This window comes from Lolium perenne, chromosome 4 (assembly GCF_019359855.2).
Source record: "Lolium perenne isolate Kyuss_39 chromosome 4, Kyuss_2.0, whole genome shotgun sequence".
NCBI classification, from domain to species: Eukaryota; Viridiplantae; Streptophyta; class Magnoliopsida; order Poales; family Poaceae; genus Lolium; species Lolium perenne.
This window is the reverse complement of record NC_067247.2, coordinates 38,001,484-38,015,354: the sequence shown is the minus strand read 5'-3', so window position 1 is coordinate 38,015,354 and position 13,871 is coordinate 38,001,484.

The following is a 13,871-nucleotide window of genomic DNA, read 5'->3' as shown; positions in this document are numbered from 1 at the left end:
AGGTAACCAAATCAAAAAAATGCCATATCCTCTCTCTCTTCCTCCTCCAAATTCAAAACCCAGTCCATTGGATCTCCAAATTCATTCGTTTTTTATTCGATTCCTCGCACTCCGTCGAAGTATGGTATGTTTCTTCCCCGATCCCCAACTTTTTATCCGCGAATCCATGCTCTAGATTTTGTCATTATCAATCTAGAGTTAGGTCATATTATGAACTCCATCACCTTAATGAGCATGTTAGATTTCAATTGTAGAGGAGTTATTTTATAAGATGTGTAGAGGATGATCATATGTCTATTTCTATCGGATCCATTTTTTGTTTTTGTTGAAAAATTATTTGTGCTTAAAGATACTAAACCGCCAATTAAATCTTTTTAGATGAACACAAGGAGTCGCTCGCGCGCTGTGGCTGCACAGGCTGCACTACCGGTTGAAGACTCACCTGCTTCGCTCGGTATCAAGTTCGAAGACCGCCGTCATCTCAACCGTTTAACCGTCTCAAGGACCGCGAGATCAAGTCGACAAAATGGGAATGCCCCCATATTCTGAACCATCTTGGCCTACGCAATGATTTCAATACTCTTTGCAGCAATGTTGATTTTCTTGACTTTTCTTTTCAGGAGGTTGCCACCTATCGCTGCTTGACACTCGAGTTCCTCAGCACCCTGAAGCATACTGTGAACCAGTACTACAACTCTGCGGAGAATCAACCCGGATTCTACCGGATATCTTTCCGTCTGATGAACCATGAGTATAACTTGACTCTAGATGAGTGGTGAAGCCACTTTGGGTTTGAGAACATCACCACCGCCAACCGCTATGCATGCTTTACTTTGAACCCCTCACCTATTTTACTAGGATGAGCGTATCTAGCACACTCCCCTAGGGCAATTGTATTGAGTGCCATGCTATTAACTATTTGTACTATGTTATTGCTAACACCTTGCGGGCACGAGGTGATTTCACAAGACTTAATGGAGGGGACATGATGATCCTCGCAAAGGTTGTGTTCCCAGAAAGCGACATCCGCCTAAACTTGGGCGCCCTTCTCATTCCCTACCTGAACCACCAAGCACTTGAAGCTCGGGGCCCCATATGTGGAGGTGGAGTCATCACCATCTTGGCAAGAATGCTTAATATCAATGTAAGTAATTTACGAGCATTCGAAGGCCCTCACCGTCTTGGTTTTACTACTCTGAATGCATGTGGTATGATTAGAAAGATAGAAGGTCGATATTAATTCAACATACCGGGAGCTGATCACTTGATCGTTGTCCCTCTGTGTAAGGGTATATTGCCCTTATGTGTGGTTTTGGTAATTAATGACAACCCATATGGAATAATGTTTTCATTGAGTTTATATGAAGGAATATTCCATAGGTACTACTGATACGCGTACAGCACGCGTCCGTTGGGAACCCCAAGAGGAAGGTGTGATGCGTACAGCGGCAAGTTTTCCCTCAGTATGAAACCAAGGTTTATCGAACCAGTAGGAGCCAAGAAGCACGTTGAAGGTTGATGGCGGCGAGATGTAGTGCGGCGCAACACCAGGGATTCCGGCGCCAACGTGGAACCTGCACAACACAAACCAAGTACTTTGCCCTAACGAAACAGCGAGGTTGTCAATCTCACCGGCTTGCTATAACAAAGGATTAGATGTATAGTGTGGATGATGATTGTTTGCAGAAAACAGTAGAACAGTATTGCATTAGATTGTATTTCAGTATAGAGAATTGGACCGGGGTCCACAGTTCACTAGAGGTGTCTCTCCCATAAGATAAACAGCATGTTGGGTGAACAAATTACAGTTGGGCAATTGACAAATAAAGAGGGCATGACCATGCACATACATATTATGATGAGTATTGTGAGATTTAATTGGGCATTACGACAAAGTACATTGACTGCTATCCAGCATGCATCTATGCCTAAAAAGTCCACCTTCAGGTTATCATCCGAACCCCCTCCAGTATTAAGTTGCTAACACCAGACAATTGCATTAAGTATTGCGCGTAATGTAATCAGTGACTACATCCTCGAACATAGCACCAATGTTTTATCCCTAGTGGCAACAGCACATCCATAATCTTAGAGGTTTCTCTCACTCCCCCAGATTCACAGAGACATGAACCCACTATCGAGCATAAATACTCCCTCTTGGAGTTACTAGCATCAACTTGGCCAGAGCATCTACTAATAACGGAGAGCATGCAAGATCATAAACAACACATAGATATAAATTGATAATCAACATAACATAGTATTCTCTATTCATCGGATCCCAACAAACACAACATATAGAATTACAGATAGATGATCTTGATCATGTTCGGCAGCTCACAAGACCCGACAATTAAGCACAATGGGGAGAAGACAACCATCTAGCTACTGCTATGGACCCATAGTCCAGGGGTAGACTACTCACACATCACTCCGGAGGCGACCATGGCGGCGTAGAGTCCTCCGGGAGATGATTCCCCTCTCCGGCAGGGTGCCGGAGGCGATCTCCTGAATCCCCCGAGATGGGATTGGCGGCGGCGGCGTCTCTGGAAGGTTTTCCGTATCGTGGCTCTCGATGCGGGGGTTTCGCGACGAAGGCTATTTGTAGGCGGAAGGGCAGGTCGAGGGGCGTCACGAGGGGCCCACACCCTAGGTCGGCGCGGCCAGGGCTTGGGCCGCGCCGCCCTATGGTTTGGCCACCTCGTGGCCCCACTTCGTTGACTCTTCGGTCTTCTGGAAGCTTCGTGGAAAAATAGGACCCTGGGCGTTGATTTCGTCCAATTCCGAGAATATTTCCTTACTAGGATTTCTGAAACCAAAAACAGCAGAAAACAAAGAATCGGCACTTCGGCATCTTGTTAATAGGTTAGTTCCAGAAAATGCACGAATATGACATAAAGTGTGCATAAAACATGTAGATATCATCAATAATGTGGCATGGAACATAAGAAATTATCGATACGTCGGAGACGTATCAGCATTCCCAAGCTTAGAGCTTTCACTCTCCTTGATCATGTTGTATCATCTCCCTCTCTTGATCCTTGAAAACTTCCTCCACACCAAACTTAGAACAACTCATTAGAGGGTTAGTGCACAATCAAAATATACATGTTCAGAGGTGACATAATCATTCTTAGCACTTCTGGACATTGCACAAAGCTACTGAAAGTCAATGGAATCGAAATATCCATCGAACATAACAAAACTGGCAATGCGAAATAAAAGGCAGAATCTGCCAAAACAGAACAGTTCGTATTGACGAATTTTATTGAGGCACTAGACTTGCTCAAATGAAAATGCTCAAATTGAATGAAAGTTGCGTACATATCTGAGGATCACTCACGTAAATTGGCATAATTTTCTGAGTTACTATAGAGAATTTTTCCCAGATTCGTGACAGCAAAGAAATCTGTTTCTGCGCAGTAATCCAAATCTAGTGTGAACTTTTCTATCAACGACTTTACTTGGCACAACAAAACACTAAACTAAGATAAGGAGAGGTTGCTACAGTAGTAAACAACTTCCAAGACACAAATATAAAACAAAGTACTGTAGTAAAAACATGGGTTGTCTCCCATAAGCGCTTTTCTTTAACGCCTTTCAGCTAGGCACAGAAAGTGTGTATCAAGTATTGTCGAGAGATGGTGCGTTGGCATTCTTACCAGGGGTGTTGCTCTTACCTTTCTTACTCTTATTCCTACTCTTTGGTCTAGGGAATACATGACCACATCCGGGTGTAGAGGTAAAATTTAGAGTGCCTTTCCCAACATCTATGACTGCTCCCATGAGTTTCAGCAGGGATCTTCCAAGCGTGATTTGTCCTGTCCCTACACATTCAATAACGAGATAATCAGTGGATACCGTCCTTCCAAGAAAGGTTGTGAAAACGCCTTTAGCTATACCCTTAGGAATTACAACAGAGTTATCCGCAAGAGTTATTTCTTCTCCCCCTTCAGTAAGTCCCCAAAGTGTCAAAGATTTATAAATTTTTTCAGGCATGAGGCAAAACTCGGACATAATATCACAACGAGCAGGAAAAGTTTCACCACCAATAGTAGCTTTAACGGTAGGCACCCACATTGAAGGTTCGAAGCTTAATGGAACATAATCATAGTATTCGCGAATTTGGTTATACACTTCTTTTAAACAGGATATATTTGTTTCAATAGTGTTTAATCTATTATGCATGCTAGCATGAGATGGATCAAAATTATTATCGGAGCTAAATGATGTAATCAATTTCCTTATAGCATTAAAAGCTTGATCCCCATCACAATGAAGGAAATCTCCTCCCACTACAGCATCTAAGGCATATCTATAGTGAAGAATAAGCCCAAAATAGAAATTACTAAGAAGCAAACTCAAGGTCATTTTAGGTTCAGTTTTACTATAAGAATCAAAAATTCTAGACCATGCTTCCGGTACAAGGTCATTAAAAGCTTTATTGTATTGAAGTACATAGGAGAGAGATTAACCACATAGCTACCGGTATAGCCCTTAGCCTCGATGGAGAACTACTCCCTCCTCATGGGAGACAGCAGCGGTGATGAAGATGGCGGTGGAGATGGCAGCGGTGTCGATGGAGAAGCCTTCGGGGGCACTTCCCCGTCCCGGCGGCGTGCCGGAACAGAGACTCCTGTCCCCCAGATCTTGGCTTCGCGATGGCGGCGGCTCTGGATGGTTTCTCGTACCGTGGCTTTTCCGTCTCGAAGACTTAGGTCAAGGGCTTCTTATAGGCGAAGAGGCGGCATCAGAAGGGGTCTGGGGCCACCAGACATTAGGGCGGCGCCCCCCTGGGCCACGCCGCCACCATGTATGGGCCCCCTGTGGCCCCTCTCTGGCGGCTCTCGGGTGTTCTGGAAGCTTCATGCAATCCTAAGATGCTGGGCGTTGATTTCGTCCGATTCCGAGAATATTTCCTTACTAGGATTTCTGAAACCAAAAACAGCAGAAAACAGGAACTGGCACTTCGGCATCTCGTCAATAGGTTAGTGCCGGAAAATGCATAAATATGACATAAAGTATGCATAAAACATGTAGATGTCATCAATAATGTGGCATGGAACATAAGAAATTATCGATACATCAGAGACGTATCAATCTCATCCGTAAGAATCCTTGGCATGGTATTCCTGACAGTCTTATATTGATAAACTTTTATGTGAGGCTGCCCCAACATCATAGGGACTTTCTGGATAAGTCATTTGAAGGGAGTTTGACTAATAGAACTCAACAAGAAGCAAGGAATTTATTGTAGACTATTGCTAATAATGCTGCTGCATGGAATCATGATAAAGGTAACCAACCTCGTTTTGAATATGAATATGCATGTGTAGAGAATTTCTCTACTACTATATTGTTTGAAGAACTGAAGAATAGGTTTGGTCTTGATCCTCATATATTAGTAGAAGTTTCTAAATCTTTTGCTAACCATTTGAATGTTCCTAAGAAGGTATTTGAAGTTTATACTGAACCTCTTAAGCATTCTCCATATATTTCTAAAGTTGAGAAAAAGGTTCAACAAACATCCTCTGTTATCATAGAAGAATATGTGGAATCTCCTCCATATCCAAATAGGGTGAAGGAAAATTTACTCACCACTGTTGCAAACAAGAGTAGTAGAAGATGTTATGAACCATATGGACAAATTGACACTAAGCATTCATCCATAAAGGAATTAAATGAAGAAACTCCTTGTGATGTTTATTTATGTGAATATTTCACTAAGGTAATTCAAGGTAATACTACTAAAGTTGGTAAACCAATTATATCTTGTGCTATTGGAACTTCATGTTATCATGGTCTATGTGATATTGTAGCAAGTATAAGTGTGATATCATATTCTCTATATCTTGAAATTAAGCCTAACATTGATCTCATACACACGGAGGAAACATGTATAACTATTCAACTTTCTACTAAAGAGTATATTTGTCCTCTTGGTATGGTTAAAGATGTTAAAGTATCAGTAGGTAAGATTAAATATCCCACTGATTTTATTGTACTTGGTTGCTCCCAAGATGCATTTTGTCCTATTATATTTGGTAGACCTTTCTTACATACTGTTGGTGCTGAAATTAATTTGCCAAAATAGAGAGTGTTTATTAAATGTGCTAGAGAAAGGTTATAATTTAATTTTTCAAAGTTTACTGATAAGAATTTTGAAGAAGAAATTTTTAACAAGATATAGTGGAAACTCTTGCTTCTATGGCAGTTGCTTCATCTGACGCGGTGGAACGATTTTTACTTAATCGAGAGGAGCCATTTAATAATGAAGAAAGAGAGGCACTAGAACAAATTTTATCTCAACAACCACCAAAATTGTAACTACATATTCCACCAGATAATCTAGGAGTTTCACAACCACCTAAAGAGGATCCTAGCTTTGAATTAAAACCTTTGCCTGAAGATATGAAATATGCATTCCCTAATGAGAATAATGTATATCTTGTTATTATTAGTGCTAATCTTTCAGGAGATGAAGAAACAAAATTATTTGAAGTATTGTGTGCTCATAGGCCGGCCATTGGCTACTCCTTTGATGATCTTAAAGGTATAAGTCCTGCTTTATGTATGCATAAGATTAATTTGGAAGAAGATACAAAGCCCGTTGTTGATTACCAATGCCGTCTTCATTCAAAAATGAAAGAAGTGGTAAGAAAATGGGTAATTAAACTTATTGGAGCCGGTATTATTTAAAATCTAGCTCATAGTAAATGGGTAAGTCATGTTCATTGTGTGCCTAAGAAAGGTGGAATCGCCGTGGTTCCAAATGAAGAAAATGAACTTGTTGCTCAACATACTGTTACTGGTTATAGAATGTCCATTGATTTTAGAAAATTAAATAAAGCTACTCGTAAAGATTATCTAAAATCAATGGACATTATATTACTGTTACTTGGTTATAGAATATCCTATGCCATTTATTGATCAAATGTTAGAAAGATTATCTAGGCATTCACATTTTGCTATCTTGATGGTTATTATGGTTTTTCTCAAATTCCCGTGCACAAATATGATCAAGGAAAGACTCTTTTACTTCTCCCATTGGTAATTTTGCTTATAGAAGAATGCCATTTGGTTTATGCAATGCTCCTTCTACTTTTCAAAGAAACATGAATGCTATATTTGCTGATTATATTGAAAAGATTACAGAAGTATTTATGGATGATTTCTCTGTGTATGGTACCTCTTTCGATAATTTCATATTCAATCTTAACAAAGTTCTACAGCGGTGTGAGTATCAACACCTAGTACTAAATTGGGAGAAGTGCCATTTTATAGTTACAGAAGATGTAGTCCTTGGGCATCGAGTTTCAGGAAGAGGCATAGAAGTGGACCGCGCAAAGATAGAAGCCATAGAGAAGCTACCATACCCGTGGGATATTAAAGGTCTAAGAAGTTTCCTTGGCGGTGCTGGTTTTTATAGAAGATTCATTAAGGACTTCTCTAAAATATCAAAGCCTCTTACTAATCTTTTGCAAAAGGATGTTCCATTTTCTTTTAATGATGATTGTGTAGAGTCTTTTAATGATTTAAAGAATGCATTGATAAGTGTTCCTATAATTCAACCGCCTAACTGGAATTTACCCTTTGAGATTATGTGTGATGCAAGTGATTATGTGGTAGGTGTTGTGCTAGGACAAAGAGTTGATAAGAAGCTTAATGGTATATACTATGCTAGTAAAACTCTTGATGGATCCCAAAGAAACTATTCTACTACTGAAAAAGAATTTCTAGCTGTGATATTTGCATGTGATAAGTTAAGATATTACATAGTGGATTCTAAAGTTATAGTACATGATGTCTGATCATTCTAAATATCCAATAAATAAGAAAGATGCTAAGCCTAGGCTTATTAGATGGGTTTCATTACTTTAAGAATTTGATTTGCATATTGTTCATAGGAAAGGTGAGGATAATCCTGTAGCTGATCATTTATCTAGAATGGAAAATATACCTGCAGATCCCACTCCTATTAATGATAGCTTTACTAATGAAGAACATGCGAACATTAATGTGTCAAGTGCTAGAATAGCTTTTCTTTGGTTTGTAGATTATGCTAATTTTATTTTTGGAAAAGTTAGACCACCTCACCTTACTTATCAACAAAGAAAGAAATTCTTCTATGATCTTAGAAATTATTTTGGGATGATTCATTTCTTTATAAGAAGAGTGTAGATGGTATTATTAGATGTTGTGTACCTGAGTTTCAATTGCAAAGTATTATTAAAGATTGCCATGATAGTCCTTATGGAGGCCACCATGCGGGAGACCGCACAACTGCAGAGGTATTACAATCTGGTTTTATTGACCTACTTTATTTAAAGATTATGCTACTTATGTTAAAGCTTGTGATAAATGTCAACGTGTGGGAAACATTGGTAAGATAAATGAAATGCCTATGAATTATACATTTCCTCTTGAACCATTTGATGTTTGGGGATTTGACTTTATGGGACCATTTCCTCCCTCCACATCAAAGCATGCTCACATTTTGGTTGCAGTGGACTATGTTACTAAGTGGGTGGAAGCAATTTCTACAAAAAATCTAACCATGGTAGTGCAATGAAGATGTTAAAGGACATCATATTTCCCAAGTTTGGAGTGCCTAGTTTTTAATTACTGATGGTGGTTCTCACTTTATTCATCTTTAAAAAAACTTTGGCTAAATATGGTGTCAATCATAGAGTAGCATCTCCATATCACCCACAAACTAGTGGTCAAGTTGAATTGAGCAATAGGGAAATAAAATTTATATTAGAAAAGACAGTTAATAAAGCTAGATTTGATTGGCCAACTAAAATTAATGATGCTTTATGGGCTTACAGAACTGTTTTTAAAAATCCTATGGGAATATCTCCTTATAGAATGGTCTATGTAAAAGCATGCCATTAATTACCTGTAGAATTAGAACACAAAGCTAGATGGGTTGTTAAACGACTCAACTTTGATTTTAAACCGGTGGGAGTGAAAAGAATCCTAGACTTAAGCTTATTAGATGAATGGAGGAATGAAGCATATGAGAGTGCTAGGCTATTCAAAGAAAAAGTTAAAATTTGGCATGACAAAAAGATAAAGAGAAAGGAATTCAAAGTAGGAGACCAGGTATTATTGTTCAAATCTCGTTTCAAGTTAACTGTAGGTAAATTAGCATCGAGATGGCCAGGTCCATTAGTTGTGCATGCGGTGTATCGCTCTAGAGCCACCCGTCTTCAAGGGGACTACAAAGGTAAATCTCATGTTGTTAATGGACAACGTCTTAAACATTATATTGCAGGTGAAAAGTTCATAGGAAAGGTGGAGGTGTTAAATCTCCAGACTTATAATCGCCAAGAATTATCCTCTGCTAGATACCGTAAACCAATAAAGTCGAGATCAGGTACGTAGCGATCTCGAAATCTTTTCATATTTTAGGATAGTTACTTTTTTGCAAAATAAGAAGCTTTCATGAAAGATTTGGGTGAAACGGGGTCACGATGGGCAAAAGAGCCCAAATGGCGCGCCACCCAAGGTCTTTTGGACCTCAGACTTCCTTTCCGCCTTCGTTTCGAGTCCAAGTATTCGCTTTGACCTAGAAACTGTCAATATATACCCCCTCTACCGATCTAATTCTGCATCGAGTCTTTTCGAGTGAAACTTATTTTCTTGTCCAGAACTTTCAGCGTATTTACCATCTCGAGCTCTAGATCCAATCTCGAAGATGAAGACACCAAGGAGATAGGCATGGTGAACCGCTACCTCAACTCCGTGGTGGCACCTTTGAAGACCTTGACCTTCAAGGAGGTGATGCTACTCATGGAGGAGGTGAAGGCTCCAAAGACCAAGGGCACCATGGAGGAAAGTCTGGAGATTCTAGAGGACACCGTCTTTAGGTATGGCACTGTGACCGAGCGTAGTCTTGATCCTCATCACCTGATGAACATCAAGATGGAGAAGAAGGTCGAAGCCAATGAAGCAATGATGGTTGTGAAATACGCCACTTTTTCTCGCGTTTAAACCCTTAGCTAAGTCAAGAAATTGTCTAAGTTTACCTCTCAACTTGCCACTAATGACTAATTAATGAAATGATGTGTAATCTCTTCTATTTTTGGATGTTATGCAGGAAATCACGTCATAATGACAAATGGACCTGCAATTACTGAAGAAAATCGCATCAAGAGAATGGCAAAGTTGACTACGCTCGAAGACGTGGTTCCAGGGGCTTTAACGGGCACCGGTATGGGCAAGCCCCGCCCGTAACGTATGCTGCTGCATTTCCAAGGTCAAACCCTATAAGTTTCGTGAAGGGACCGACGCCAAACAGAGCCGCCATCCACCAGATTCATCTGCATCACACCGAAGGAGATCCACCACCATAGTTCATCCATCCTATCTCCCATCTCCTCCATAGCCATATCCATCACCATTGTAATAGAGATCTCCATGAGAATTGGCGACCATTGTAAGAATATTATGATTTCAATCTAAGTATTTTGCACAATGATTTCTATTTTGTATTTGATCTTGATATTATGTGTGAGTAGTCCTCACGGCCTAAGGGTTGGGGTGAATCCCTCGCAACGTTTATGTGCATCTAATCTTATTATATGTGTAAGGATTGAATAGGAGTTTTACAATCTTGTATCCTTGTCTCTTTGCCTCATCTCGGTGATCTGCAAGTACCCATATCATTCGATTCGATCAAGGCAAGAGGTAGGATGAGTGGAGAACGGCTTGCTACCGTGATACCTCAGTGACATGAAGGGGAAAGTAACGGTACACGTTTAGTGATTCATTCGGGATTATGGCACAATCATCTAGCTTAAGACTTTGGTCTGTATTAATTTACTTAATAACTATTGTTGCTTTTTGTGAGGATAGTGGTTGGACCAAGAGGCTCTTGTCACCTCTGGATTTAGGGGCAAGAGTATTTACGGATGTGCTACTCACAAATCTCTTATTAATATTTTATTCGTTACACATATGTGCTTCAGTTATATATATGTATGCATAGCTGCAGGAGATACCTTAACTCTGGCCTATTTCCATCATTGATCACAACCCCCTTAAAAGTGAACTTGATAGGTCCGGTAAATTGAAGATAAAATACACTGACAAGTCTTGTAGACGTTTCCTTTACACCATTTTAGCAGTGCTTCCCAATGTTCGATTAAACCTAGATCTTCTAGGGAAGAAAAGCTTATCATACTACAATCCGTAATCCGGATTGAACGTATAAACCCTTTTTTCTCGGCGCTGTTGCCGGGGAAGCAATTTTGCTATTCCGATAAGGTTACTAGAGACCTTGTTAGTCATTTTATTTTTATTTTTATGTTTTCATTTACTATTATTAGTTTAGTGTTTTATTCACTATTTGAAAAACCAAAAAAATAGTTACTTGTTCTTTTACAATCATGGAAGAAAATATCAAAAAGATAATCATTATGGAAGAAAGGAGCTTGGGGAATATGCTATCCCCAATTATGATTTTATTCGTGCACCCATAACTCAGCCCGCTGTTGCAGCGAAGAACTATGAAATTAAGCCTAAACTTTTGAGTTTGGTTCGGCAGAACCAATTTGGAGGCTCAGCTGCTGAGGATTCAGGTATGCACTTAAATACATTCAGTGAAATATGTGATATGATGCGCATTCAAGATGTTGACCCAAATGCAGTGAAATTACGCTTGTTTCCTTTTTCATTAAGAGGAAAAGCAAAAGACTGTTTCCTAGCTTTGCCTAAAGGCACTATAACTTCATGGGATGAATGTACTAATATATTCATGACTAAGATTTACCCACTAGCAAAGACAATGCAACTTCGTTCCAACATTACATGTTTTAGACAAGAAGACCGCGAGCCACTAGCGCTTGCATGGGAAAAGATGAAGGAAACCAGCATGAACTGTCCAAGTCATGGAATGGAGGATTGGTTAATCCTACACTATTTTATAATGCTCTTAACCCAATGTCAAAGTCTATGCCTGATACTACAGCTAGAGGAACATTCATGAGCAAGCCAGTTGAAGTGGCAAGGAGGATTCTAGATGATATGCAAAGCAGCCATGCCCAATGTCATGTAGAAAGATCCTCCTCAAGAAAGGTGAATGCAATCACCGAAGGTAACAATTAAGAGCTTACTTCAAAAGTAGATGAGCTTATAAATATTCTTAAGGGTAAGGAAAGTACCCAAATTAATGCCATCACCAACTCTAATGTTGAGGAAGTAGACTTCATAGCAAAAAATCCTTATAACCCTACATGGAAGAGTCAAAACTATGGCTCTAATTTTCCTAAAGAATTAATATAATAACAATGCAAGAGTTCCAAATAATAACTACACCAATGGTAGTGGAGCAAGCAATGGTACTTCAGCTGAAAATACTTTCAAAAAATTTATGCGTGCTCAAGCTGAACAAAATAGTACCCTTACAAAGCTCACTGAAAATCATAGTACTAGGTTAGGGAATTTATCTAATCAGACTGTTTCTTTTAAGAACGATGTTCAAGTTCTACAGGAAAGAACAAAGACCGTTAAGACACAACTGGGGAAGATAGCTGAAAACCAAACTATAATACTTGCAAGATTTGCAGGTAAGCCAGAGCCAAACCCCGTTGAAGACCTAAAGATGATGATGGTTGAAAGATAAGGAGAAGCACTTGAAGAACTAGACTATAGCAATGCTCCAACACCAGAGACTCCGTAGAAGATCTCATAAAGATGGTCACGGTAAAACACCGGGAGTCAATGAAGGTAATGGTGTAAGGTAACGTCAGTTTATTCATGAAGTAGCATGCAAAGTTTGTGACTTAGAACAACAATATAAGAAGCTAGCTGGAAAACTTCCAGCTAAGTTTGATGATATATTTGAGCCCACTATTAAGTTTCATTTTTGGAACAAATGAGGTGGCTGCACTTTCTGATCTTGGTTCAAGTGTCTCCACAATTCTAAAAAGCTTATTTGATAAGTTAGGAATGGTTCCATTTAAAACTACTGAGCTAAGACTTCGCTTAGCTGATTCAACCTATAGACAAGCTGTAGGCAAAAAAGATAATATTGTAATGGAGATAAAAGGATGTCATGCTCTTATTGATCTTGTTATTTTGAACGTGCCTGAAGATCCTATAGCTTCTATAATATTAGGAAGGACATTTATTAGAACTATTAAAGCTCTAATCAATTTACATGAAGGGAATGTGAGAATTAGACTACCATCAAAAGACCCATTTGTAGTACACTTCCCTAGAAAGAAGAAGGCCAAACATGATGATGATGATGGGATAATTACTTTGAAAGCCAATTACTTTGGAGTGGGTTTTCCACTTCCAACACCTAAGTGGTCACCATCTTGGTCAAGCTAATTGACCTTAACTAGAAGCGCTTCATGGAAGGCAACCCCTGTTCAATAAGTTTTTCTATCTAGTTCTTATTTTGTTTAATGTTTTGTTTTATTTGTTTGCTTTGTTTGTTTTTGTTTTTAATAAAGAGTGTTCATGAGATTCTTTGGAAAAGAGGAGAAGAAAATAAGCAACAATGTCTTTTGATTTCATATACTAACGGTTGCGCATTCTTGATATATATATATTGCTATTTTTTCATAATTATTTTCGAGGTAATGTTGATGCACAAGGGCACGCGAAAATTGCACATAATTTTTTGAGTTCGCATGTTCCTGTAACTTTAGCGATTGTTGGTACGGCCGGAGCCGCCCGTACCACGCGCCTGTACCGCATCCGCAGCCTCGAGAAATAAAAGTTGGAAGTTTCGCCAAAATCGACTGCAACTTTCTCGACCATCGCTACGGGTAGACCATACCGTACCGTGCGCCCGTATCACTTCGATGATGAAACTCAAAATTTTGGTAAGAAAACCAGTGTGTTTAGCGACC